General features: G+C 44.7%; 1 protein-coding gene across 2 annotated transcripts in view; it reads left to right on the forward strand.

The window, feature by feature from the left end:
- Positions 1 to 27,988, forward strand: part of PRTG (protogenin) — a 230,503-nt gene that overhangs the window by 33,091 nt on the left and 169,424 nt on the right. Inside the window, exon 1 of one of the 2 annotated variants that reach the window (XM_085644136.1) lies at positions 22,900 to 22,997. The exons of the other annotated variant lie outside the window; for it this stretch is intronic. The gene's annotated coding sequence lies outside the window, so the exon portion shown is untranslated. Of the gene's footprint in view, positions 1 to 22,899; positions 22,998 to 27,988 lie in introns of those variants that run through there. 2 annotated transcript variants of the gene reach the window in all.

Raw genomic sequence — 27,988 nt, forward strand, 5'->3', positions numbered from 1 at the left:
CACAGATCCTTGTCATACTACTATCAACAATAAAATAATAGTTTTAACATAATTGCCATAATACATTAATACTGTTAAAATTTAAATATAGTGCACTGGATAAATTACTATTACAACTACAGTTCGATATTTGAGGCTCAATGCATGCCACAGATCCTTATCATAGCTAGTTATTATGCAACTGGAATGTAAAATTAAATATTACATTTATTAAAACAATTTTTAATATTGCTGCGTTAAAAAGTGTTTTATCTAACCACAACTTCTCACCTAGTTTTGTTTTCCAATCAGTATGTTTTTCTACTGACAGCAGTATGCCACCATAAGGTCTAATGCTACAAGCTCATAGCTTCCTGTTTACAAGCACACACTAGTTGAGTGTTATAGAGGCGACAGTAGGGCATAAAAACAGCCCATGAAAACCAAGAGCTGATGAAGGATGTTTCTGACTAAATAATTAAACTTTGTAACCAAAAGTAAGAATGCTGCCTATGAACTCCAACGAAAATTCTAAGAATTTAATGGAATGGGACTACCCTTATTTGAGTTCCTGGATTATAAAATACTGCTGCAGGGAAAGTGTTAAGCTGGGAAGTCCAGAAGCTGCCTATGTGTTTTGCGTCTACTACGAAAGTTTTTTTGTGAGGGAGAAAGTGAGATTGCAGACGAAGGCTTGATAAGTTTGAAGCGAAGACAGTGCACACAGGTTCTTGCTTTCTTACAACAGTATTGCAACCGTTTTTATAAGTCACAAAACAGCTTGCATATGAATATGTATGTCTCGCCGGTTGTACACTGGTTGTAGATGTGGCCTGTTGGCCAAGTTTTGGGCTGAAAAGCCTGCAGACCCAAGTACTGACTCCTACCTTCCAACTTGCTGTACACCTCACTGCATATTTCTGTGCCTCAGATCCAGTCTCTGCGACAATTGGGAGCACTTACGACCATATTAAAAAGTGTAAATTCACCGTGGCTTTACTCAGAAGATAAGCGTGACCATAAGATAAGCGTGACCATAATTTATGCCGTCTGAAGTTCTTCTTTGAGGCAAGCTTGGGTCAACACAAAGTGCCGAGACAAAAGGGAGGACCGCTGACAGCTGAAACAATGATATGTGCACGGGAGATTTCAGGGAACTCTTAAAAAAGCAGTGGGGACCTTTAGAGGGGCACATGGGTGACCCCGTGGGCCCTGTGCTGGGCTATTCAAGGGAACCAGGCCTTTGTCCTATGGTGGCCAGTGGTCAGTGAACTCTGGCCAGCCGCCATGCCGCCCCCAGACCAGCAGCTGCTGATGGATTCATGGTGGCTGTCAGGGTGCACATTCTTCACTCGAGGGCTTGTGGAGAGAGGGGCAGCTCTATGGAGAGCCTTTCAATTTGAGGAAAGAAAGGGCAGGCATTATATGATTGAGTGGATTATGTGTGAGTCAGAGCCCTCTGTGCGCTGGCAGGATTTCAGTGTATCACTGCGTCAAAGGAAGGTTGGGTAAGAACTAGGCGCTGTGCGATTGACCCTTATTTTTGAAGGTTCTTGCAGCGCTGCGGACGGAAGCTTGCCTGAAAACTACTTTGGACGCTTGCTTTACAAATCGATACAGTACCTGGCTTAAAATGTGAAAACTATAACCTTCGAAAACAATCACCTCGATCTCACGCAGAAGCAGTCTATATGGACAACATAATTTTACCCCAAGTCTGTTATGCGCATTTGTGTTGTGCATTTCTACCATTCTTTATGAATCTGGGTGCTATTAATGATTTTGGGATATTCTTTGACCTGACTCGGTGATCTTTGTCCATTGTATTTGGTTGTGTATTGCGCGTTTTGAGATAGTCAAGGTTTAAATATATTGATTTGTTGTTTAGTAATGGATTATATTTGATATTGGCCGACTGTTCTTGTTTCTATATTCATCTCCCATGGAGGACATATGAGTATCACTCGGGTTAGAGCATTCCTTTGAAGTTACCTTGTCTCGCTAATGTGCATGAATTAGGTCTCATTAAAAATGAACGTATTCATCTGATATAAATTCCAGCACTGCAGATTTTTGAAGTAATTTCTCAGCAACCAATAAAAACACACAATGAAAGGCTGTAAGGGAAGAACTAAAAGGTTTCCTATGACATACTAGGCCCTTAATGTCGCCATGTACGCCTGCAGAAGTAGACCCCTCAAGTTTCTTTTATCGCAGCATTCCAAGGCAGGGGCCACTGTCCAAATTGCTGCCACATGCTGCTGACTGCAGTCCTCATTTGGGCTACAGGATGTTCACTCATTAAGATATGGGGATTGAATAAGTGCAGCAATAAAAAATTCTGGTGTCTTGGGTGCCATCCAGGGTATATCCCACGTGCACTGCACCATTAGCACCAGCTCTGACATGGCCGGTTTTATGTTTGAGAGCTGAGTCTCGTTTAGCGTTTTTAAATTTTCCCGCCCCATCAGACGCATTACAGTATGATGTGAGAGTGAAGCTGATGGACGAATATAACCTCAGCACATCCGTCAAATTGCAATTCCTAGATGCACTGTGGCACTTGTATGCTACATAAGCTAGTGTGATTAAAATACATTCTTACAAGAGGTGTACCGTATGTGGGCCTTCTTTACTTCCTCTCTTTTGTGCTGATAAGATTAAAAGTGGGTTGATCACCTGCTACAAAAATGTGTGTTTGAACTGCCTGCAACGATTTTGAACCAGATAGGTCACTTGAGTAGTTCTGCGCAACCCTAACCCCGAGCGTTGGACACATTTGTGGGAAGCCAAGCGTGTAGTTGTGGAGTTCCATTGCCCTGGCTTTTATTTATCCTCTGCGCATGTGCAGATGCATGCGTGGCAGCCGGTTTCTACCTTCAGAAAGGAGAGAACTGCCCCATCTGTGCTATGTCAGTGCACAGATCTGTACATAAGTGGGTAGTGATTTTCCTGGCCCGATCACCTTCTCGCCCCCCCCCCGCACCCCCCCCCTAGAACGTATACGGAATAGTTATGAATAGTTTTTTGGGTGAAATAACAGCCACAGAAACACTTGACACCAGTATGCGTGGAAAAGTCCGCTTTAATGAAACTGGTGTGCTTCACAAAAACCATTATTACTAACATATTAACCCCCCCCAATAACCATCCTAACAAAGCTCTCACCACAACCATATTTATATTCTTGCAACTGCAAACCTCAAACGTCCTGTTCGGACTGAAATGTCAACCTTACCTCTCCCACAGCCCCCCTTTTGCAGCTGCCTTTCCACCCTCAACTTGTAATGAACTGTTTGACTGTGTTGGCAGGAAAAGGGATGGCATGGATTGACATTGACTAGGCTTTTCCCAGTCAATAGACCCTACGACCGCACTAGTTCCGTGGGCAACATCAGGGGGAGACGAGCTGGATAAAATAGTATGTGATGACAGAGGCAGGGAACTGGGCGAATTGCAACGCTACTGTACGTTTCATGTTGTTATTTTTGTGTTGGATTGTATCTACACCTTGCTTTACATTGTATGTACTTGCGGAGTCCGCTTACTCTATAGGTTTATGGAAAATCAATAAATAAAAGTATAACAGAAATGTGTTCCGCATTCTCAAGTCGGCCTACACACCAGGTGAAAGCCTGACCCAATGATGGGGAAGTGACAGTAATGACCATGCAAGACCCACTCTCATACAGAACGTCATACCTGTCCTCATTACTCTACAGGCAAAGTTTAAATGTCCTAGTTGCACCTGTATCTCCCTCACCTACACTTTCTTACTCACCAACACCCAACACCTTCTTCTTCCCCTCCGGTAGCCTCACCTACATCATCACTGAAGCAGTCTATATTCCCAGGAAAGATACCATGGTTTCTGGACCAACTGTCTTCTCCTCTGCCAGTGGCACCCCTGCATCCTCCATCAACACTGTAATTGCAGCCAACATACCTTCACACTCTCTTGATCCTGGTGCAACAATGAATAAAAAAATCATCCAGGTAGTGCATCACCAATTTCAAATCAGTCACAAACTTGAACAACTAATGTGAAAAGTGACTGCATTTTTCAAAATGGGGCACATGGCACCAAACCTCCCACAGGCAATGCCTTACCCACAAACCACTTCATATCCATCATATCCCTCGTACATTCCCCACTTGTCCATGGTAGCTGTCCATCATTCACCACTCTCTCCATCCAGTCCTCAGGGACATTCAAAATGTAATGAGACAAGGAAGCCATGCCAGACCTTCCCAGCACCTCTGCAGCTCTATCCACCTTTGCAATGCTGCCAGCCTGTTAGCTGTGCCTTCTCGTCACCTCGGGGCTGCGGGGGTGAAGAGAGCCCTCCCAAGTCAGCTCGCCAAGCTGCTGGTGAACGTGTGGAGAAAAATGAACAGTCCAGCGTGTCGGGGGACATACCTTTCCTGGGACACGCACACACCCAGCTCCTTAGCCTTTTTTAGGTCTCGGCTAGCGAAGGCTGCGCTTGCGCAGTCTCGCCCGCGAGATTTAATGACTTGGAGAAGAGGGGCTTGAACCCGCCCTTCTTCTCCCCTCTTCTCCATTGGCTGGCCTCTTGAATGCTGGCCAGCCATTGGAGAAGAGGTTTGTCTCTCCGAACAGGCCCCGTCCTTTTCGGGTTCGGGGGCGTGTTTTTTGCTACTTTTCTCATTATCTCCTCCAGCCAATGGCAAGAGGAGAGAAAAGAAAAAACGCCCCCGAATTCGAAACCGCCGCTGCCTTTCTCCGAGGCATTTCTGCTTCGCCTCGGAGAAAGTCAGTGGTGTGCTCGTCCGCTCCCCCTGCTCTCGGCTCCCTCGGTGCTCCTGTGTCCGGCTGCTGATCTGGTCTCCTAACCCTGTCCTCTCCGGAGCGGTGTGCAGTCAGCTGTACATTCTCTACAACTCGACTCTCACCCGGACCGCAGGGCGCCTAGTCTGAATTCAGGAGGTATGTTCCTTTCTGGTAGTTACCCTTCACACGAATGTAATGTTCTTGCCTATCTAGTGTTATTCTGCACACTTACATTAGTAGTACGAGATATACCTTTTTAGCCTGTAAATCGGAGCTGTGTATTCGGCAGCACGTGTAGGACAGAACCGCTTCGTACACGTCACACGTTTGCAAGTAACCCTCACAAAATCTGTTCCGCAGTTTGTTTGTTGTACTAACAAACAGCTACTGTTCGACAGCAGAAACTACCACTTTACACTCCGCAATTACACATAAGAAGTGTTAATTAACGGCCAGTCTAATGTGTAAACAACTGGTTCCTGACTAATTATATCCCCCGTTCTTATCAGTCTGTCTCGCCTTACTTTATTCTTGCGCTAGAAGGGGGTGTGACTCCGACATGCTAGCCGTTTAACCCTCCCTGTGCCAGGAGTCGCGCAGCTGTCTTCCTCGCAGGTTGATTAATGCCCGGAAGCTGAGAATGCCATGCTTTGCTCGTGCCAATGAGCTTCCCCAAGCAGTGCTCTTCTCGGTAGTGGCATAAAACACCTCAGAGTCAGTGCCAGATGTTTACTGTACCAGTGCCAGCTGCGACAGCATGTTGGGCTTTATCTTTTTCATGAGCATTGTGGCACTTTTTTTGGGGGGGGAGAGGGGGGGCAGGAGTTATTTTTATAAGGCTCACTAGACCCGAAGGTATCCGAGCGCTACACATGAGCACCAGTTGCGTGACAGACGGACACATTCATTTTGTTAGGCACAGGGAGTTTATGGGATTTGCCCCAAATCACACGTTGTTGAACATCCCTGTCGAGACTCGAACCCGGTTCCCCAGCTTAGAGGTCGACCTCTCTAGCCTTTAGGCCAGATCCTCTCTTCTGTAACAGTGCCGACAGACAATTTAACATCGTTCCATAGTGCTGGCAAGCATCCTCGTGTGAGATTCAGATGTAAGGTGTTTTCGCTCATGGCCTCCAGTATGCCGCAGACATGGTTACCATTTCTGGCCACCTGGAAAAATGGGATTTCCTGGAAATTTATGGATTGGATCTCAAACTTCAGTCGGACAACTTTGGGAATCCTTTCTAAGAACCAACACGACTTACTGAACCACACAAAGATATGAAGATGACCTTCTTTAACCCCTTAAGTGCTGAGGTTTCGCCTTTGCCCCCTCCCTCAGTACTCAACTCTGTTTTGCTAATTGAGGCAGTTCGCACTTAAGCTTTCATAATTTCATTTCACAATAGGCCGGCCACGTTCGCATTCTGTTCCACCCTCATGTTTGGTATTGTAACGGCACCTAGCATTTGGGGTAGTTCTCAGAAGGAAATTTTTCTTTTTAGAAAATGGAAAAAAAGTGAGAGTGTTTTTGTTACTAAAATGGCATCAACAAAATGGTATCTGTGCCAAAATCGGCACCTTGTCAGCATTCCAAACCAGGAATAGTTGTTAAAAAAAAAATCAACACAGTTTTCGCAACTTTCGACGTGCTGGGCAATATTTCCTATTTTGTTGTTTCTCCCTACTTGCAGATTGTGGGGAGAAGTGTGAAAGTCGTGGGTAAACCCTTAATGCTCAGCTTTCTAAAAAGTTGACAAAATTCAGAATTTGTGAAGGAGTTATTTGTGTTGCTCACATGTGGTCTTCCCAAAGAATCTAATTGCTGAAGTCATAACATAGTGAAGGTAAGTTTTAAAAAATAGAAATGGGTTACAATGTTTTAATCTGTAGGGATTTACATTGAAGGCGATGTACAAAAGTAAAACACCGTTATATATGTTAGACTTTTCCAGTTGTAGATGTATACATTGTTTGTTGAATATCCAAAAAGCATGTGCTACACAGACAGCCACCGAGCTGTGGCTTATTATGAAGTTCATTCTGTTTTGACTGTGCATCAATCTATAAGGTGAAATGTAATCTGTCAAATGTGAGCATGAAGGAAAACTGTGCATTTTTGGAATATGCCCAGAACTGAGATTAGAAATAGGGGTTATGTATACTTCTGTAAATATGAGCTTAATCTATAATATCTGGTGACTTTGCAGGTGTTTTACAAAATGTGTGTATTTATGCACATTGACTTAGGTTTGGTAGGCAAAAATGTAGCAAAAACAATTGATAATATAAATAATAACAAAGATTCTTCTGTTCTGCACTGCCACCCATCTGTTAGAATCAGTACCTCACGTGTGTAAGTGGGCTTATTGCAAAAGGCAGGAAAGGCCTAAAACACATGGCAACATCAAGATTTATGTTTTTTATTTGAGAGAGATTAAGCTATTGACATTGTAAATAACAATGCAGTTTCTTTGAATGTTTTAAAAACATAAACAAAAATAATGTCATGAGCAATGCCAATAGCTCTAATTTTAACAATGCCGAGACCATTGCATTGTAAATGCTTGTTCTCCATTGAACCCCTTCTTACTGCACAGAGTACTCTATCCAACCCTTATTTCCTCCCCACCATCTTTTTTTTTATTGTTGCCTGTCTCTTGTTCATGGCATAAACTCTCATAGGCCTACTTCTGCCTTCTTTCCCTGTCAACTCCTGCAGCCTCCCCTGACTCTTCCAACTCTGTGTCCTCATCGCTCTCTCCCTCCTACCCTCTCCATTTCAACATTGCGGAGACAATTGCTGATGCTATTACCCTATGACATTTGTCCGACTGGCTCCTCGGCGTGCCCACTTTTATTTTGTATGCCCTGCCCCACTCCTGCACCTTCGTCCTAATATCTTCCGCTGAAACACATCCAGGGTGAGGGGGATACTAACATCTCAAAGTGTACCTCCCGGACTCCAAATGCCGCAACCACTGTCCGTCCAACGGCTGCTGAATCTCTCCTGAGCCTACCCCTCCCTTGCGGCCATTCTCCTGTTTCCAAATGAATGGGTACAGCAGCCATAACAGTTCAGTCCGCATTGCTTCCCACCCAGCGTGCTTCTTGTAAGCCGCCTGCCCCTTCGCATTGCGTCTCCCACTCCCCAACCTCTTCTCGCCCGCCGTTGGATCTTCTGATGCTCCTTGTTGGATGGGCCGGCATGCTACTCCTAGGACCTCTAAAGCAAATGGGCCCAGCAAATCATCTCTGCCTGTCTTGCAGAGAACCCTGCGGTGCCTCCTCAATGCACATCCCACCCGCAATTATTACTGCTGTACCACCCAAATCGAACTGCCCTGCCTATCCTAACCAATTGCTACCCTTTTCTCTATTGCTGTACACTCTCTTGTACTACTCCCAAACCTCGAGGTACATCGAATGCCAACCCCAAACTAATTGAAGAAAATCTGCTTATACGCCACCGCTCTGTCTCTGTTAAATCTAAAATGGCTCCTACCCTTGTGTTGCTCACAAACCAAACCCCCCTTTTAGCCTCTAGCCATTTGGGTTCTGACCCAATCAGGTCATGCAGTCCCTGGACTGCACAGCTACACCCAAACAGCTGGGTGGCGAGGGAGACCTTCAAAGTCATCTACCCAATAAGCTCCCGTTTCAGTAGTAAGAAGTATGGTAAACTAACTGCTCACAATCAAGATCAGTCAAACTCTACAGTTGTGGAGAGTAATCGAGCAATGTCCCCAAAGATCACATTACCAGCAGCAACAACGCCATTAAAGTGTGGTTTATTCTGCACATTTGTTATCTACTAAAATTTTACGTTAAAAACAAACATATGACTTGCTATGTTGGCGGTGAGATTTAATGAGTCCAGAACTCTGGTACGATCCTGCCTGCATCTGTGGGCAAATTCTGTCGCTGATCCAGGTTGCATGGAACAGTGGTAGACTCCTGTTTCCACCTCCCTCATGCTGAAATGTGAGTGTAGCTACCAGTAGCATAAAACAGGATCGGCCTGCAGGCATCCCTCGTCACTGCCATTAACATGCGCTCCATGAGACCCTCACTTTCAACTTAAAACGAGGGGCCTCATGCAATCGTTTCCACCCCAAGCATCTTACTTCGTGAGACATTATGAATCATAACTTTTGAATTTCCTTGTACAGACAAATTCGCCAAAGACCGCTTTGAATAAAGGTCACTTTAAGTTAATAAACATATTTTCGTTATAGTTGGCTTTGTACGAGCAGCATAGTACCGCACACACTCTAAACGGATTATTTTATGCTGTGTAAGGGACATCGAAGGCAAAAAAGAATAGTGGCTGAGCAACGAAGATTACTTGGTTTTTTTTCTGTCTCACTGTATGGTGTAGTATGGTATTGAGTTGAAAGCCTTTGTACCGGAAGTGCGGGACATACAGAGAAAGTAATGATACCAAGCAAGGCGTGGAAGAAGATAGTACAGTACATTCCGAAAATATGTACACAGCATACAGATTTACACCTGCAGGACAAGAACTCTTTCTCAGCTTCTATGTTTGCTGCCTCATTACTATTCGACCCCCCTCTGAAATGCACGTTCGTTTCGAAGCTACATAACCAGTAAGTATGCACCGCTGCCTTTTTGTACTATCTTGCTTTCTAAATTTCCAAATTGAAATTTTAAAATAGTCCCTTAAAACTAAAGTTCCAGGCATTTTAGCTGGCACTGAGAACAATCTTATCTCTATAAACGAATTTAAAGTGGTGCGAAAGCTTAGCTGCAACCACACGTATTCCCGAACGGGCATCTTCGATTTGGTGTGGACACAAGCCAGGGATTATTTTGGCGTCTTCAGAGGTACAATAACGGGTGCCCCATTTATTGGGGGTTGCACAGTACCTAACTCCTATTCGACATTTGTTAAATAATTCGCATCATGAAACATGCTCTGAGGCTAAAGAGATTTTACCTTTGCTGGCTGAAGGTACGTGACAATGCTGGCTATGATTTTTTTTTTTTTTAATATATTGTTAGCAGATGGCAATGTTGGGAACCGAAGTCTAAAAAAGTTGTGAAGATCCTCTTGGCCCAGTGTTTAGACTATGCACCTGGCTGAGCCATTGTCACTGACAGTTTATTTCTGGGTGTTTGAAATATGCCTGGCTTAAGCCATACATGCGGATAGGTATTCAGATGGTAAACTGAAATGTATTCACATTGTTGAGGGAGAGGAGAAGCATCGTGAGCCACTCCCCGCTTCACGTTTCCTGAATCCTGACCCTCCCACACTCAACAATGGTAATGAAGCGCACATATTCTGTCCAAATAAATATACAGGGTACATAACGTATAGCTGTGTAATATGGTCCTATATTTTTGTCTACAGCGACATCATGAACCCTGTCGCTAAAGGTCGTAAATTACACCAGCACCCAGGATGACAAAGTTACATGCTAATGTATTTTTATATTAAATATTTTTTGAGTAGACACCTTGAAAAGTAATTTTTTTATGTGAAGCAGTGCGTGTTGTGATGTAATTCATAAAAGTGCAAATATTTGTATATTGTCCATGTAGAGACTTCATAGGATCTGTATGCAGTTTATGGCACAAGCATTCTATGATGTAAAACTGAATGTAACGATCGCGAGCAGGAAGAAGAGCTGCGCAAGCAGATCACTTCCTGAAGTGCTGGGGCCAGTAGTGACGATAAAGCTTTTTCTAACTAATTACGCGCATCGTTTTCTCTACAAATTTTGGCTACGACTGGCCCTAGCACATAAACCCACGTTGGCTGCAGATTCTGTGTGTTACGTATGGATGGTTGGCACATTGAGGTGCTAAAATTGAGATTTTAAGGGTAGTGCTGTTTGTTCAAGGCACTTTGGAAGCTACTATGGTGACGGTTTTGGGTACAAGTGAGCGTCGTATTTTTACAATTTAATGCAAGGCTGCCTGAGTGGTAATTTGCTTCAACCGCCGTCTCCAACAGGGCACTGAGAGGCACCGTAAACTGTCATCCCAGCATGCACAGACTAAGTATCACCTTTGTCAGACGTTTTGCTTTTATGACTTTTTGTTTTAAAGCCTTGATTGTTAGGTCTCGCCTGACCCAGCGCATGCGCTGGTCTGGTGAGACATTTTGTGAGGGCTCCAAAAAGTGCTACCAGGCCAGCCTAGAGCTACAGTGCATGTGCGCGGGCACGCGCGTCGCGCTTTACCGCGATTACTTTCACTGCAGCACGGCCGCTTTGATGTTTGATCGCGATCACTTTTGCGGCCGCCGCACGGCCGCTTTTATGTTCTCCGTGAGGCTTCAATAGATTGCTGCAGTTAAAACAAGCATTGGCATAGCCAATAGGTCTCGCTTTTGGGTCCTTATAAGTATTTAGTTATGCAACTCTTGCATGGCTAAACACCTATAAGGTCCCAAAGGCGAGACCTATTGGCTATGCCAATGCATGTTTTTGTTCATTTTGTCATGCCTTCAAGCAGTGCTTTGAATTTAAGCCCACCTCCACCTTTTATACCAACCTCTGGCGAGAACGCACTTAAAGGCAAGCGTGAAAAGAATACTTTCTCAATTACATTTCTACTCTAGATGAAGATGATGACTTTACTTCTGATGGGAAGAACAACATTCCTTTACACTCCGTGGGTCCATTGGGATTGCGAGTTCACAATCGTATCGAGAGAAAAAAACATGTGATGGTGATGTTTTTGTAAATGCGATACAAGACTTAGATGTTTATTTTGCCCACACTGTATGTGTGGGAATTGATACAAACTCTACCATAGGAAGCAGTTGAAGGAAGAAACGATTAAGGATTATGTCTTAGCCTTCAAAAACCTAGCATTGACTTGTCGTTTTGGCTCTTTATATGACAAATTAATTAGAGACCAAATCAATATGCGTGCGGTGAATTCAGCGATGCAAGACAACCTTTGGGCCAAAGGAGAGGCTCTGCTAACCGATATCATTGAAATTGTCAAACATGCTGAATTATCTGGAAGGTGTGCAAAGGCTGTTTGGCTGATAACTAAAGAATGTCAGAAACCGACAACAAACAAAAGGGCAAAGATATCGTCAATAGGATAAAATCTGACAGAAACCCAAGTAGTACAGGAGAAAAGAAACCTAGTAAATCAAAATCTATCCACAAGAAAAAACAGTCTGATTACAGTAATGACTGGAAGTGCTACAGGTGTGCACTGGTTGGTCATATAACCAATGATAAAAAAGGACGGCCTGAAATCAGAAGGGTTCTCTGACGTAATTGTTCATTTTCAAAAGTTGTGCAAGCGGAGAAAGGGTAGTAGGAATGTGACTGTAAAACTATTGGATGATGATTCTGATTCGGAGACGCATGCCACTGATGGTGATGATACCAATATATGCGTTTTGAGTGTAGATTCCGATTCTGAAGTGTTGGGAGTGCGTGGTGACAGGAAAAAATCGAAGTGTAACCTGCTGCTCAGCCAGTATGAGTGTGCTGTGTGGAATGTTGGTGCATGGTGATGGGTTAGACTGTTGGGGTGGTTGAGAGGTGCCGAGTGTCAATTGGAGTGTGGGCTGAGCCGCAGGGAGGCTGCTCCTGGTGGGGCTTACATTAGAGCTTAACATCTGGCCTATCATTGAAGCTTACTATTGGAACTTTTACGTACCAGCAACTAGACTAATAAAGCATCTTTATACAATATACACCTCGGCTACTGGACTCTTGATTATTACAGTGATATAAATATGGGATGGTTTTACTGGAGAGCCAATTGCTCTGTTGGTTTATAAGAAATTGCTGTTTGTATTCAAGAACCATGAGGCTGTGTGTAAGCTATATGTCTCTAAGGCGGGTCCATCAGTATTGGGGTGGTGGGATCAAGGGGATCTAGGTATTATCTTTAATCCCAACAGTACTGATACTGTCCTGGTGGGCCATGGTGCGGTTGAGGGAGATGAAATGATCCTGGAAGAGTATCCTGGGGTGTTTTCAGATGGCTTTGGAGAACTCAAGGGATTCCAGCATAAAATAATCTTTAAGGATAATGCTGTACCTTGTATTCACAAGACAAGGAATATTCCCATAGCTTTTAGAGAAGAGGTATACAAGGCATTAGAAAAGTTGTAGGAATAATTGAGTCTTCAGACTGGGTCACTTTGTTGGTTGTTGTGCGACGGGTCAATGGTAAACGTACAACCTCAAGTAATTTTTTGTGTTATTTAGTGATGGTCACCCCTTTCTTGTCCATGAGAGAATTTCTGATGGATCAAAAGTAAATTCACCACTTTCCTGCTTGTCCATGAGAAGAGCGCTGGTGGGTGAAGAGGTGGGATTTCTCTATTTGTTGATGAAAACATCTGTTCGGGATGAAGAGCGGACTCACCCGTTCCTTGTCCACGTGAGCCAATAAGGTGGATGGAGAGGGGACCCACCACTTCCTTACTTGCTCACGCGGGCAGCTATGGTGGGCTAAGAAGGAGCTCACTCATAATGCTTGTCCATGAAAACTATGCATGTGAATGAGAAGTACACATGGGCTGTATATTTAAAAAAATATATGGTACATGGGTAGGTATAAACAAAAGGCAACTTTCTATTATATGGTTCTCAGTAGCGTGTACAGTGAGAGTAAGCTCTTGTTGTACATGTCACCCGTGACCCCTCTCCACAAAACATCAGTTTTTTTTAATGCTTACCTATGTTGAATATAGTATCTGCAGACATTTATTATGCAAAAAAAGTGTTATCGCTGGTGTAAGGTGATGTTATAGGATGCCAGTACGCAGTTAAATTGATTGCTTTTCTATTATACTGTTCTAGACTTCTAGTGAAAAATGACCACATTTTAATATTTACCCAAATAGAATGCCATAGAATGCGTATAACATTCAGTATTTTTTTTCAAATTTCCCAAGTTTCTTTAATGTTCTACGTTTGGGCGTATTTTCATATATTTTTATTTTAATCCCAACTGTCAGCTTGGGATTTCCTTCCACGTAGCAGCAGCAACATTGTGTGATGGGTTTCCACTCCTCTGTCTTTTTTTCCACCTACTTTTTAGCAGTGGCGGCGGGTGACATTTGAAAGTGGTGGGGCGTATAGTTATCGTGGTACTGCACTGTGGCTAGCGAGCGAGCCCAAACAACATAAGTTCGGGGAGAACATTTTGCAAAAAAGACTGGATAAATGGAGCATTTTCAAGCAAAAAGTTTGATAAAGCACTTGCGAAAGTATTATGACAGGATCTGTAACAACATCCTCATATCCATCAACTTCACCCCAACACTCCTGCAATGTATGAAAGATTTGAAGACACACTTCTTCAAATAATAGTACATCACAATGAAGTAACAAATCACTGGAGGAGCCACTGATTCATGGTGCAAGTAAGAGAGGAGAAAATGTGTCAGAATGATGGCACACATTTTAATAGACTGAACAAAGTGAATTTTCTTAATCAGCAGAACACATGCTAAGCTACAAAAGTGTATTTCTAATGCAATCTGTTGCACCAGCCTTGGCACGAAAGCACTTCATGCTCCTTCTACAGATATTAAACAGAAGAGAGGTGCCCTCCACGGCACTTGATCGAAACAGACTGTTCCCAGGTGCAAACCGCTTTATTACATTTTAGGCAAGATACTCTTTGCAGTCCAAGGAGACTCGACTGTGGTATGTACTCAAGTTGACCATGTGTACTGAAACGGAAATAAAATCTCAAAATGCATCTTTTATGACATCTTTGTACACCTACTCCAAGACAGACATAACTTAAGGCAAGCCAGTTTTCAAGATTTTGCTAGACAACTCTTCATATACAAGCATCAGACTTGCATGATCTTTAGAATGGGCCAGAGTGCATCCTCATCATTGCCAGGACCCTACACAGTAAATCACCCCAGGCGAGGGCTGGTAAAATGCGGGCAAGGGTGCCACATTTCCACACGACACTGACCTCCGCATCCCCCTGATCAATCACTCCGTGGTTGCCCCTTCTTGGTTTACTTTCTGTCCCTCCATGTTTAGCGCTCTAAGACCGGCCATACCCATGTCTTGATTTTATATCTGGCCTCCCCTCGAAGGACAGCACTCGGCGTCCTTTCCCTCTCCAGGCAGCACCGACTGGCCTCCAATGCTGGCCCTCTCCTCTCCTGCAGAGTGCTGCTTGGCTGCCGCTATTTGTTATGCCTTCCATCGCTCAGTCTGCGGTGTGCCTGGGGCCCGCGCTTGCTCCTCGAGGCACAAGCTCTCCGTGCTCTGTACTCCTAGCCCCCGTCCAGCACTGCCTTGTCTCTATAGCACTCATGTCCTACCTCTTCCCTGGCACAGCAGTCCATGCCCGCCCCTTTGTCTCTACACCACTCCATGTCCGCTTCCATGCAGTACGATCTTCCATGTCTTAAAATGCTGGTCAAAGTTAAACTTTCCGTTCAAATAAATTAAGAGTGAATATTTTGGGGTCGGATAAAACATGCACTTAGCCAGCAGTTGCGGCTCGTGTCGTGTGGAGGCCCGGGGGGGGGGGGAGGTGTTTAAAAAAAAAAAAAAAAAATCCTACCTGTCCTGAGCAGGTCCGGGTCTGCACCGCCTCGGGTCCGTTACTTCTGGCGCCTACACACTCACTCACTGGAACAGCCCATCAGTGCTGGACCCCTCAGTCTCAGCCAATCCTGGTGCTGGAGCAGCACCAGGATTGGCTTAGAGCAGGCTTACGCTCCGCCCGCCTACCCATTAGGAGACCGAGGTTTGAGCCTTGGCTCAACCCTCGCTCTCCTAATGGGCATGCACCAGCCTTTGGAAACACTAATGCGCATGACTGGGCACGGTGCAAAAATCGCCCTCCGTCCCCCCTCATGCGCACTTGTGTGCTGCTGGCTGCCTGTCAGTCAACATGACGCCAGACCGCCCACCCCCTTCAGACTCTGAAGGGGGTGGGCGGTCCAACGTCATATTACTGACTGTGACTGACAGTTCTCCCTCAGCGTCTCTCTGAACTTAAGTAAGATGAGAGTTTACTTAAGTTCAGAAACGCCGAGGAAGCTGCGGGCGCGGGGCGGGGGGGCAACGGCCCAACGCCCCCAATGGACGGACCGCCACTGCTTTTTAGGCTTTAACATACTCCCATTTATTAACCGAAGCAGGCTAGTGTAGCCTGAACGTGTGCAAATATTGTAAAATGTCAGGAGAAAAGGTCTTTCGAAAAAAGTGCTTCAGTGAAGATTGCTTCCTGCCTCTCCTGTGTATACAACATGGAGGTGCCCTCTGCAGTATGCCCTGTGCCCTCTCTGTTATACCCTGCGTTCCTGCTTTTCTAAAAATAGGCTATTAATAACACACTATGCCAAGGATTCCTGAAGGCACATGAATTGAGCGGTTTGGTAGATGCACCTCTGAAAACCTCAGCAGCTTTCTGCACTGGCTTGTTATATTTAGTGCAGGCTTCATTTTGCACACTTTCATCTTGATATATGGTAACTAAAAAAAATCATGTATTAGGTGAATAATCAAAAGGGTGGTGTGAGGTAACATACACTGTGGTACGCATAGAACTAAGAAACTAACTTCCCAGGGCCAACCACACATCTTGCAGTTCTGTGTTTTTGCGTGTAACTTGTGGTATGATGTTTATTATGTGGTCTTTATATGACCTTTACCGTTAGCACTTTATCAAGGTGAGAAGGTAGACAGGCGTAATAACACCTCTATAGGTTTGAGTCTGTTGCAGACAGTGCTTCTTTGATGGCGCCCCTTTCTCTTACCTCTCTTTGTATTGGTATCAGCTCAGGTGATTCCTGAAACGGGCCCGCTTCACTCTAAGCCTAGGGACTGACATTTTCCAATGATGAATTCAGTATGGTACATTTTAGGAGCACACACAGGTTTTTATTAAATGTTTTGCCATGAGATGATAAATGGTACATATTTCCCCGACTGTCTCATTTTGCGACTTATCATTCAATATGTGCATAAATATTTCTTTTCTTTTTTTTTTGTCTAAACTTCATAAATGATTTGAGTCTGCTGTCCTTTTTCTAGGGCAAAGCCACAGCTTGTGGTTAGATTTCTCTGGTGCTGTCTCAGGATGAGGTTCTTTTTAGTGTTGTCACAGCCCGAGTTCAGATTTCTGAGTTAGGGTCATAGATTGAGGCTTTAGTTCTTTACTGATGTCAGAGCCTGAGCTAATTTTTTGGTTTGATGTCACAGCCAGAGATCATTGTTTTCTTTAATGATGTTACAGCGTGGGTCATATTTCTGGAATAATTTCGTAATCTGAGGCTTGGTGAGCTCCAGCAACTTGACATCAGCCCGTGATCCCAAACATGTTGCTTTGCTGTCTCTTTAAGTGAGATATTGTCTTTGGCTCCTGATGATCTGGTTTCTACACACCTTCACATACCTATATGGCACACGTCTTCAAAGCTTGTTAGGCCTCGCCTAGCAAATGCAGCGCAGTTGCTTCGCTTGGCGAGACTCTATTGTTGTGGCTTTTCCTAGCAAAGGGAGACAAACCATGTGCGCGCACGGACATCCGATGTGCACGCGCATGGTGTCTCCTCTGCTTCACACGCTCCCACCGGCGCGCCCGCATGGCGTCTTCTTCTCTGGCTCCCACCGCGCGCTCACAAGCGCATCGTATGCTTTCACTTTCCGTCCCCTCCACGGAGACAGCTTGTTCTTTTTTGGATCCATTTCACTGGGAAGCAACTAAATGAAAGAAGGAAAGAGAGGTTGTGAACCGTTTCTTCCAGTCACGGTTTTCAGTAAGTGAGGAGCAAGACAGAAAGAGAGGGAATAATAGAAAGAGGGTTGGGGGGGCAGCTGCCAGCACAGAAAAGAAGAGGACATTGTCCGTGTCTTCGCTGGGCAGTAAGGCGGGGATGTCCGTATCGTGCCGGCTTTGCTTTACTAGTCATTACTACCTCTTGTTAGCAGACTCTTGCAATTTAATAGCAATGTTAAAAGGTGTTTTCCAGCTCGGGACGGCTTACTGGTGATACAAGAGTTTAGTGTACATTCTAGAGCCTGGAAGGCCCAAAACCCTCGGTATAATTATTACTTTGTTGTGGGAATTCAGAATATTACGAAACTAGCCCGCCCGATTCCCTTATGTTTCTCAGCTGTTTTTTCACACGGACGTTTTCGATTCTTTGCGCAGATAAACCTCTCAACTTCAAGTCGTGATATCTCCCCAGGAGTGGCAATCTCAATGCAGACGGTATCTCTCATGAACAGTAACATCGGGATTACTGCGCCACTCGCAGCCCACAGCGGTGCTAATTTTGATTCCCTAAAAGAATGAAAGGCTGACTGAGTTACAAAATTCAAGCCTTCAATCTTCAGGCCCCTGTTTACAATAGGCACCCTGACCACCTAGCTACCAAAACCAGCTCTACCTCTACTGGACAACCCTATCTATTGGTTTTTGCGTGTGTATGCAGGTATGTCTGTCTGTATGTATGTATGTAGGTATGTCTGTATGTATGTAGGTATGTCTGTATGTAGGTATGTCTGTATGTAGGTATGTCTGTCTGTCAGTATGTGTGTGTATGTAGGTATGTCTATGTATGTATGTATGTATGTAGGTATGTATGTCTGTAGGTATGTTTGTATGTACATCTGTATGTGTGTGTGTGTGTGTGTATGTATGTAGTATTTCTATAGCGCACATCTAGCCAAAAGCCAATGAAGATGATGTAGGCCCTAACTCACATGAACCGAAGATGCATATGTTTTACGTGTTTGTTACATTCCACCACCGATTTGGCATTTTGCCTTGTGCGAGCAAACAAGTTCTTTGAAGGGGGTGGGGGGCTAAATATATGGAAACTAAGTTCCTGTTTGCAAGTGGGAGGATGTAATTTTCAAATATTGAGGCTTTTTAAAACAAGCATTTGCAATGCAATAGGTCTTGCATTTACGCGAGTTTAAGCTATTGGCATTGTAAATGACAATGCCTTTTATTTATGTTTAAAAAAAGGCATTTTCATTTACAATGCCAATAGCTTAAACTTGTGGAAATGCGAGACCTATTGCATTGCAAATGCTTGTTTTATGAAGGCACCACTTATCCAGAACATCAGATCTCTCATCATCCCCATCTCAAATGCATCCCTGGCTGCTCCAATGTAAAGAATGGTGCCTGGCTACTCCTCGGAATTTGTCCTAGCTGTATTAAATGCCGACAAATACTACTCCTTGCATTTGGAATGTTCCCTGCAAAAAGATACACACCATCCCTTGGGCTCTGAATTTTCTTTCGCCCTCTCTGGCAGAAGAAATTTCTGAGGTGGCGAGGTAATATTTGCTGCTGGTCTGAGTGCTGTAGAAGCTGTGCTGCTGGGGCATTGGGTACTGACAGTGAGGCTGCTGCTGGCGCATTGGGTACTGAAAGTGAGGCTGCTGCTGGCTCGTTGCATACTGAGGAAGATGGTGTGCCGATGGCTCGTTGTATAGTGAGGAAGTAGCCTTTCTATGGATCACTAAGTCCTGAGGAAGAAGCTGCCTGGTGCTGTTGGGTCGTTGATCGCTGGTCAAGGAGTGTTAACAGGATTCAGGCTCTGCTGGTGGTTCTGTGAGAAGAACCTGTGATGCCGGTACTTGGGAAGTAGCTGCCTTTAGCTGCTGGCTAATGCAGTGTAGATGAAGCAGCAGTGTCTCTGGTTCATGGTATGTCAAGGTAGAAACAACCGTACTGTGCTCACTGAGAACTGAGGAGGAAACTTCACTTCTGGATCACTGAGGATGCAAGTATAGCTGCCTCTGTGGCTTATCAGTGCTGACTATGGACTACTCCTGGCTCTTCGACTGCTGAGTAAGTGTCTGCTGTGCTGTGCTGCTGGGTCATGGAATACCGGGCTGTGCTGCTGGGTCATGGAATGCCGTGCTGTGCTGCTGGCTCATGGATTGCCTGGCTGTGCTGCTGGCTCATGTCCATGTCAATGTCAGACGTTTTTGTATAGCGCACATATCACCAGACGGTCTCATGGCGCTTTGCAGCCAAGGACAAAAGGAGGGTACAGTGACTCCTAAGCTAAGCCTGAAATTGAAGGGCAAAAAGCCAAGTTTTAAGTTTTCTACGGAAAAGTAAATGATCGGATATGGACGTTAGTTCCACAGGAAGTTTGTTCCACAGTAACGGGACAAGATATGAGAAAGAGCGGCCACCGTTACGTACTGTCCGGATACGAGGCTGAGCAAGAAGGAATCGAGAGCTGGACCGGAGAGAGTGTCCAGGAACATACCATTGAAGTTTTTTAACAAGATACAATGGACCTGCTCCATGCATCACCTTGTGGGTGAGACTGAGGATTTTAAAACGCCCTCTCTGGCGGACCGAAAGCCAATGCAAGATTTTAAGAGTAGGGGCAGAGGGAGAGCGAGAGGGAAGATCTAGAACCAGTCTGGCGGCCGTATTTTGAAGAATCTGGAGCTTACAGAGCAGATCGTGATTGATCCCAGTGAACAGGGCATTGCCGTAGTCCAGACGGCTGATTATAAGACCCTGGTCCAAAGGTTTCCTAGCTTCCAAAGGCAGCCATTTAAAGATCTTCAGTAGCATTCGCATAATCCCAAAACAGGTCCCAAGCACTTCATTTATATGGGTCTTCAGAGACAAAGAGTTGTCGATCATGATGCCCAAATTACGCACTGCTTGCTTAGGCTGGGGACATATACCCAACTCTTCCGGCCACCAGTCACTGGACCAAAACTGTTCTGCTTTTCCGAATAAAATGACCTCCGTCTTATTGCCATTTAGTTGAAGCTTGTTCAAGTTCATCCAATCATTAATCCGGAGCATACAACTTTTAAAACGGACTTGCACATCAGCTTGGTCTGACTTACAGGTGATAAGCAACTGAGTGTCATCGGCATAAGAAATTGTTTCAAATCCGTACTTCCTAATGATATTAGCTAAAGGGGTTAAGTAAACCTTAAATAACATGGGGCTAAGGATGGAGCCCTGAGGAACCCCAACTGTGACTGGGTACGTGTTGGAGGCAATGCCGTTGACAGATACCGTAGTAAAGCGGTCGGTCAGGTAGTTCTCAAACCAATTGAAGGCATTCCCTCTGATACCCACCTCCCACAGACTAAGTTTAAGAATGCTGTGGGAGATGGTATCGAAAGCAGCGGACAGGTCCAGCAGGACCAAAATTGCAGATTCTTGATGGTCTAATGCTGACCTGATATTATCCACTGCTTCGATGACTGCAGTCTCAGTACTAAAAGACGCACGAAAGCCAGATTGTGAGGGATCAAGTAGCCCATTCGTCTCGAGAAAAACCGTCAAGCGTTTATTCACTAGAAATTCCAGGACCTTCCCAAAATAAGGGAGCAGGGAAATGGGGCGATAGTTGACAGGCAGACTGGGGTCGGCTCGGGATTTTTTAAGTATAGGCTTAATCAGTGCGTGTTTCCATTTACGAGGGAGAGTGGCTTGATTCAAAGATAGGTTAAAATTGTTTGTAAGAGCATCCACAAATAGAGGAAGAATTTTGGTACAGGCCCGCGGGGGAAATGGATCGGCTGGGGAGCCAGATTTAATCCTTCCTAGACTTTCAGTGACTTCACAACTTGTTATGGGTTCGAAATTAGTAAGGAGAGGACTATTTGATTCCATAGGCAAAGGCAATTCACTGGTATTGATTATAGGGCAACTATGGGTGGCATCTGCAGACGGAAATGATGCATAGATAGCTTTAATCTTATTATCAAAAAACAGTGAAATGGAATCAACCCACTCCTGTGTAGGCACACAAGAGGATTGTTCAACCGTTGGAATGGTGAATTCCTTCAAAATCTTGAACAATTCTTTACTCGAGTGGCCCGCCTTATTGATGCGCTGTGTAAGGTAAGCCTTTTTTGCGGATTTAATATTGTTGATATAAATTGAATGGAGCTGTTTATACTTCCTGCGATGTTCATCAGATTTGGACTTCCTCCACTGACGTTCGGCTGCCCGACTTTGTTGTTTATACTTTTTTAAGGAGGCAGAAAACCAAGGTTATTTGCACCTTGGTAAGTGGAAGGGCTATATCCAAGGCTTTTAATATAGAAGACTCCAACTTGACAGCAGCAGATTCCACCGCATCGGTCTTCTCGCCAAGTAATGAGAGCTCGAAATGGGAAGAAAAGGAGTCTATAGAAAGTTTACGCCAAGGCCGAATCCGAAAACTCCCTTTAGGGCTCATTTTGCTGAATGTCTTTACGGGCATGCTGAATGAGTCCCAGAGTGAGCATAGTACTGACAAGGAGAGCAGAATCTGAATCAGACAATAATTCTGCGTGATAGTTAAAATCACCAAGTAGAATGAAATAATCAGCTGTTAGTACATGAGGTGCAATAGCTTCTAACAGCAGGTTGGTAAAGTCCGCCTTAGAACCTGGCGGTCAATAAATCAGGGCCCCATTCCAGGATTCAGGACCAGGCGTATCAATAGAAAAAATTAAAATTTCTAGCTTGATAGAGGAGAGGGAATCTAATTCACGGATCTTTAGAGGGGCGGCTGTTGCAACCGCGATGCCGCCACCTCTTCCAATTTTCCTATCAAGTCGAGTTAAATGATATTGGGAAGGAAACGCAGTGGCTATACTAGCTGACGAAGAGTCATGGAGCCAGGTCTCAGTAATAAAACATATCTCCGGTTTCTCTTCTTCTAAGAGGCTCCAGAGTTCAACAGCATGTTTGGGTAAAGATCTTGCATTCAGATAAAGGGCAGACACAGGGCTAGTACGGGAGTCGATGTCGTGGGGCAGAGACTTACCAACTTTCTGGACATTGATGCTCGAAACTACTCTATTAATGGGGGCAGTTTCAGAGTTCTTGATGCGCACAGAAGAGTGCGAGCACCTATTGAATGAGAGAGCTTTATCAGGATTTAAAAGATGGAGTTCCCTACTGGAATAGCGCAACATAATGACGGGCCAACGTCCACCACTTACTTCAAGGCGACAGGCTGTCAGGCGGTGACCAGGCGCGGACGGGCGCAGATGGGCTTGCCTTTGGCGCGCCGCTGCGTGCGTCCGCGCCCCGATCCGCGTTAAAAAGACAGGGTGGGCGTGGCCAGCGAGACTGAAACACTAACCAAATTAAGGACCGGAAGTCGCTCTATGACCCTGAGCGTCCGGGATAGGCTGAATCGTCCCTCCGCAACAATCGGCACAAGCCGTGGCGGAACGGGGATCAGCCGAGGAGAAAGATGGTGGGAGCAGCAAATAATCAGCAGCAACAGGTATGAAGGATAAAAGGATGAGAGAATTCTAAATAAACACAGTCAAATACACAACACGGCAAAATTACACCGCATTAATAGAATACAGAATTCTAAGATCAGGCAAAATTTAAAACTTATTTTTTAAAAGCACAAGACAGGGGAGTGCAAGCAGTAACAGACCAGGAAGGATGTCTGAGGCTGCGCGCGTCCGCGCCCCGATCTGCGTTAAAAAGACGGGGTGGCCGTGCTGTGCTGCTGGCTCATGGGAGGCCGTGCTGTGCTGCTAGCTCATTGAATATCGTGCTGTTCTACTGGCTCATATAATTCCGTGCTGCTGGCTCATGGAATTCCGTGCTGTGCTGCTGGATCATGAAATGCCGTGCTGTGCTGATGGCTCCTGGAAGGTCGTGCTGTGCTGCTGGATCATGAAATGCTTTGACGTGCTGCTACCTCATGGAATGCCGTGCTGCTGCCTCATGGAATGCTGTGCTGTGCAGCTAGCTCTTTCAGAGGTTGAGTGCGATGTACTGACTGCTGGTCCCTGCCCCTGGAAGAGATATTGAGAGCAGCTCATGCCAGCTCCACACCTTCTAATTTCCCACCCGTTTGAGTGAAGGCGACAGGTTGCCACTTCTGAAATATGACCTCGAGTTTCTTTTACCCCACTCCTAGGAAGGCTGACATGTTTTGATTTGGCTTATTGAAAGCATTATAGGGATTTCCAACTGGCTGTGGGCCAGGATGTCACACTTCACTAGCAGAGAGATTCACTTTAAAGAGGGCGTGCGAGGCGCCGCGGTGCTTCTTTTTCGGGCTCTCATCCAAGCCAGTGGGTGTTTTGTTTTTACAGTGCTAACAGCACCGTGACGCTGCTCTGAAGTATAGGCAGGCGAGAGACGGTCTGTGGCTCTTCTCTCCTTACATCTAGTAACCCTACTATGCTGTGTGACTTGCACACAATGCATGATTGCAAGGGTGGGGTAGGTAGCTATATAAAGGCATTTCAGTGGCCATCTCCTTTGTTTGATCCGACCATATCGTAGAGAAAAAAGCAGTTCTCTTTCCACAGTCTGGCATCTCTGACAATCGCCAACAAAAGCCATTCAAGAATGTTACTTCGTTGCTGATGTTTGCTGGGGTTATGAGATGTAAAATGGCATAATTTAGTTTCTTTACTTTTCGATTTTCTTGAAGGAATGGCCCTTTTAATTCCCATGGGAACATATGCAAATGTCTTGTGTGCATAATATTGTATCCACGTAGAGAGCAAGTATTACTTGGATTTCTTCTCGGTAAGCTTCCTCTCAGAATATCGTGAATGTTGGGTTGCCGGATGGCTCCATCTTTTCAGGTCACCTTCATTACCAGCCGTAGACTTTACCTTCACACATCATGACAAGGTGCATCCGTTCCTATGGTTTAAGTGACTCAAGTAAAGAGTGCAGTTCCCATAATGCACTGCTTTGTTAAAGTTCTAGGAAGGAAGTGTGGTGTCCTGCAGGCATGTGGCAACGCTTCTTATGTGGTTTAGTAAAGCTGGTCATGCATTCGTCAATGTGTGTAATTGTAGATGCCAGAAATGTACACATTAGACATTATATTCTACATTCTTTATAAGTAGGTTTCGTCTAGCGGCTAAATTACCGCATTTGGAACTGAGCCACACGATCCCCAAGATAGCTGTGTTTTTCTGTCATAGTAAGAACCTTGCAAGTTTTTCAGAAGTAAGCACTGGCCATTTAAAATATTATATTTAAATTAAATATACTTTAATGTACCTCGGAGACATCTTGAAAACCTGGTGTGGGTCTTACCCGAGTTGTGGCCCAAGATTGAGCAGCTTTTATGGCCAATGCTCACTTTCTATTCTACAGAATTGAGAGTTCTTAAACATAGGTAGAACAGCAAAATTAAACCCTGTTTAAAAGAAGCTTGATAACACCATTAGGCCATGTAGGAAAATGTCTCTTTATGCATGGTCACCCCCATCTTTTTGTAGACTGGTGCTGCTAGTGTTTTTTTAGTATGTGCACTGGGACTCTGCTAACTAGAGATTATTTACTGTAAGGCAAACAGGAACTCCTGAGATAGTGGGCATAGTTATCCCCAGGAATTTTTTCCCAATTAGTCAGGGAGGGGCAGGATTCTCCCCCACCCATTAGCTAGTTTCGGGCACCCACTGGGTACCCAATTCAGAACACTCTGGACCTGTTGGAGAACAAAAGAAGGACTGCATCTGCTGTTTAAGACCTGTGATGAGACCTGAAGTGCTAGACCTGCTCCCACCTGTACCAAGGACAAAATCATGAACCCCAAGAGTAAGTTGGGAGAACTCCCTGTTAAGCTACACAGCCACAACAAGCTGCAAGAAGCTCTTTTCCTGAAGAGCCCAGCTGACCCATTCCAACTGGACCTGCCCAGGACTCTGGTGCTGGCTTCTGCTGGAGTGAGTCTTTTTTTTAGTTTTATATAGCGCAAACTTGACCCGAAGGTATCGGGTATCAGAGCGCTTTACATGAGCACCAGTTCCTTTACAGGTGGGCACATTCATTTTGTTAGGCACAGGGAGATTAAGTGATTTGGCCAGAATCACAGGATGTTGAGCGTCCCTGCTGAGACTCGAACCCAGTTCTCCAGCTTTGAGGTCCACCACTCTAGCTGTTATATACCACATCCTTGACCCTCAAGTGCTGTCTCTGAGGTCCTGGGACCCGTGGCGGTGTCCAAGTGTACTCCTAACATACTGAAAAACCTGGCACTTAAATAACTCTTTGGCTCCAAAGACCTGTGGAGGACTGGGACAAACCTAACCCGTCAATTCGACAAAGGTGTGTTGCGCTTGGCCGAAGATTCAGGTTGCTTCCGCTCAGAGCTTTTCCGCCGCAGCTATCTATTTCAGCGGGATGTCACGGAGAGGGTTTCCAGTCTTGTGGAGCCTTGTTCAGCTCCGGCGTACAGTATTGCCAAGCTGGAGAAACCTGAGCTCCAAAAAAATGATGAATTCCCAAGGTGAAATCTTCGAGCGAAGGCGCCAAAAGTATCAAGCGAGGGACCTTCCTTAAGCGTGAATTTTGAATTTCTTCTGCTCTGAGCTTTCCAGACAAATGTCAAGGGCTATCTGGCCTCATGGAGCACTTGATGCGCACACCCTACTGCCTTGTCCCGCTCAGGATTCTTGATTTCGTTACAGATCCTAAGTCAGAAGATAAAACTTCAACACGGGTCACACCTGGGTTTTGTATCCAGTCATGCTCCATCGCAATCGGCCTTAAATCACGCCTAAGTACTGGTAAAATGCAACCAGATGACTGCAATTGGCGCTATTTTTAAAACTTTTTTAAAATCATATATCCGGTTCCTCTTATTGGTTTTTTTTTTTGTATTATTTTGTTAATTAAATTATTCTCAATTTTTTTATAAATTGGAGTAAGATTTTTATTGTGGTGTATTTTTGGCTCATTAACTGATTTGGTACTTTTAAATGCTTTACACATCTTCTTAAGTTAAGCCTGTCTGCTCTGCACCATAGGTACCGGGAGTTGAGCTCAGGTTTAAATTACTGAAACTTTTACTGGGCCTAACAAAATAAGTGGCATTATTACTAGTGGTGGATTTGCATTCGTACCCCCCTCCCCAAACCAGTAATTCACTTGCTCACCGACCTCGATTGCATTTTGACTAAAACATTTTTTTTAAAAGCAAGCGGCATTAATAAAACAAAACAGTTGCATTTGGGACCTTTTGGTTTTGCCACTGGTTTTAGCCAAGCTGTACAGCACCCTGATGCTGTGGAGCATGACTAAAAAAGAGAAAAAAAGGCGTATGGTGTGGTGCCTGCACCTTCAAATTAATGCAAGCACTTTTTTGTTTACTGATCCGAGTTGGATCGGTAAGCAGAAAGGAAAAAAACGTAGTACGTATGGGTGGGAGTAAGCAACGCTGTTAGCAGGACAGGAGTGGGAAAGCAACAGCAGTGCGAAGGTGTGGAAATAAGAGGAGGAATGGGAAGCAACAAGGGGTAGGTGGAGGCAACACAGGTAGGGGAAGCAACGCAGTGTGCAGGGAAAGAAACAAATGGTGAGTGAGGAACATGGAGCAAGGGAAAGCATATATGCGAGAAGGTGGGGATGGGAAAAGCACACAAGCGAGAAAGAAAACTGGGAGAGAGGGCAAGTGCCTCACGGAGGTGGGGTTAGAAGTAGAATATGAGAAGAGAAAGAGTAACACTAGCGTGGGAGAGGAGGGAAGCACACGAGAGAGACAACTGAAAAACACATGCACTCTCATGGAGTGCCTAAAACAAAAATGAAAAGGTAGTGCCTGAAAAATCAGCAGTAGAAGGACACAAGTAATGCTTTCATGATCCGGAGGAGGGACAGACACAGGAAGAGATAGTAAAGTCCACACAGGCTAACAAAGAAGAAGCAAGCAAATGAGTGACAATGAAGGCAACTAATGAGAAGCAATGGGTGGGCTGTAATCCCACTATAAGCTGACTATACATTGACTCCCCTATCCCCTTTCTGCAGAAACTGAATTCACTATGCCTGTTGCAAATCTTCTGATTTCTTCGCAAACATGCTTTCTTTCATTGTGCAGTTTATCAGCTAAGCAGAGTGTCCTTGGCTTTGCTTTTCTCTTTTGTGAAAGATGTCTAGGCCAGAACTCTATGATCTGTGATCTTCATGAGAAATTACCTCCAAGTCTTAGTCTGCCCAAAAAAAAAATGATACTTTAATTGGCATGGCCAGCTATTCATCTCCTTGCTGCTTATTAATACCATAGCATGAATTTCTTGAAAAGGAGAAAAGATCTGGGGGACTCTTCAAGGACAGCAAAAGGGTTTGGATGTCCTAACTTAGTAATGATTCTACCAACAATACCAACAAAATTTGTGTCCCACTCTGGGGATCTTATAATAGTGCATACATTGTTGAAAACCTCGGCTGCAGGCACCAGTTAACATCATAGGTGGGATATAGAGTATGAGCGATAGAGAAGGAGTGTTC

Source organism: Triturus cristatus, chromosome 3_1 (genome assembly GCF_964204655.1).
Source record: "Triturus cristatus chromosome 3_1, aTriCri1.1, whole genome shotgun sequence".
NCBI classification, from domain to species: Eukaryota; Metazoa; Chordata; class Amphibia; order Caudata; family Salamandridae; genus Triturus; species Triturus cristatus.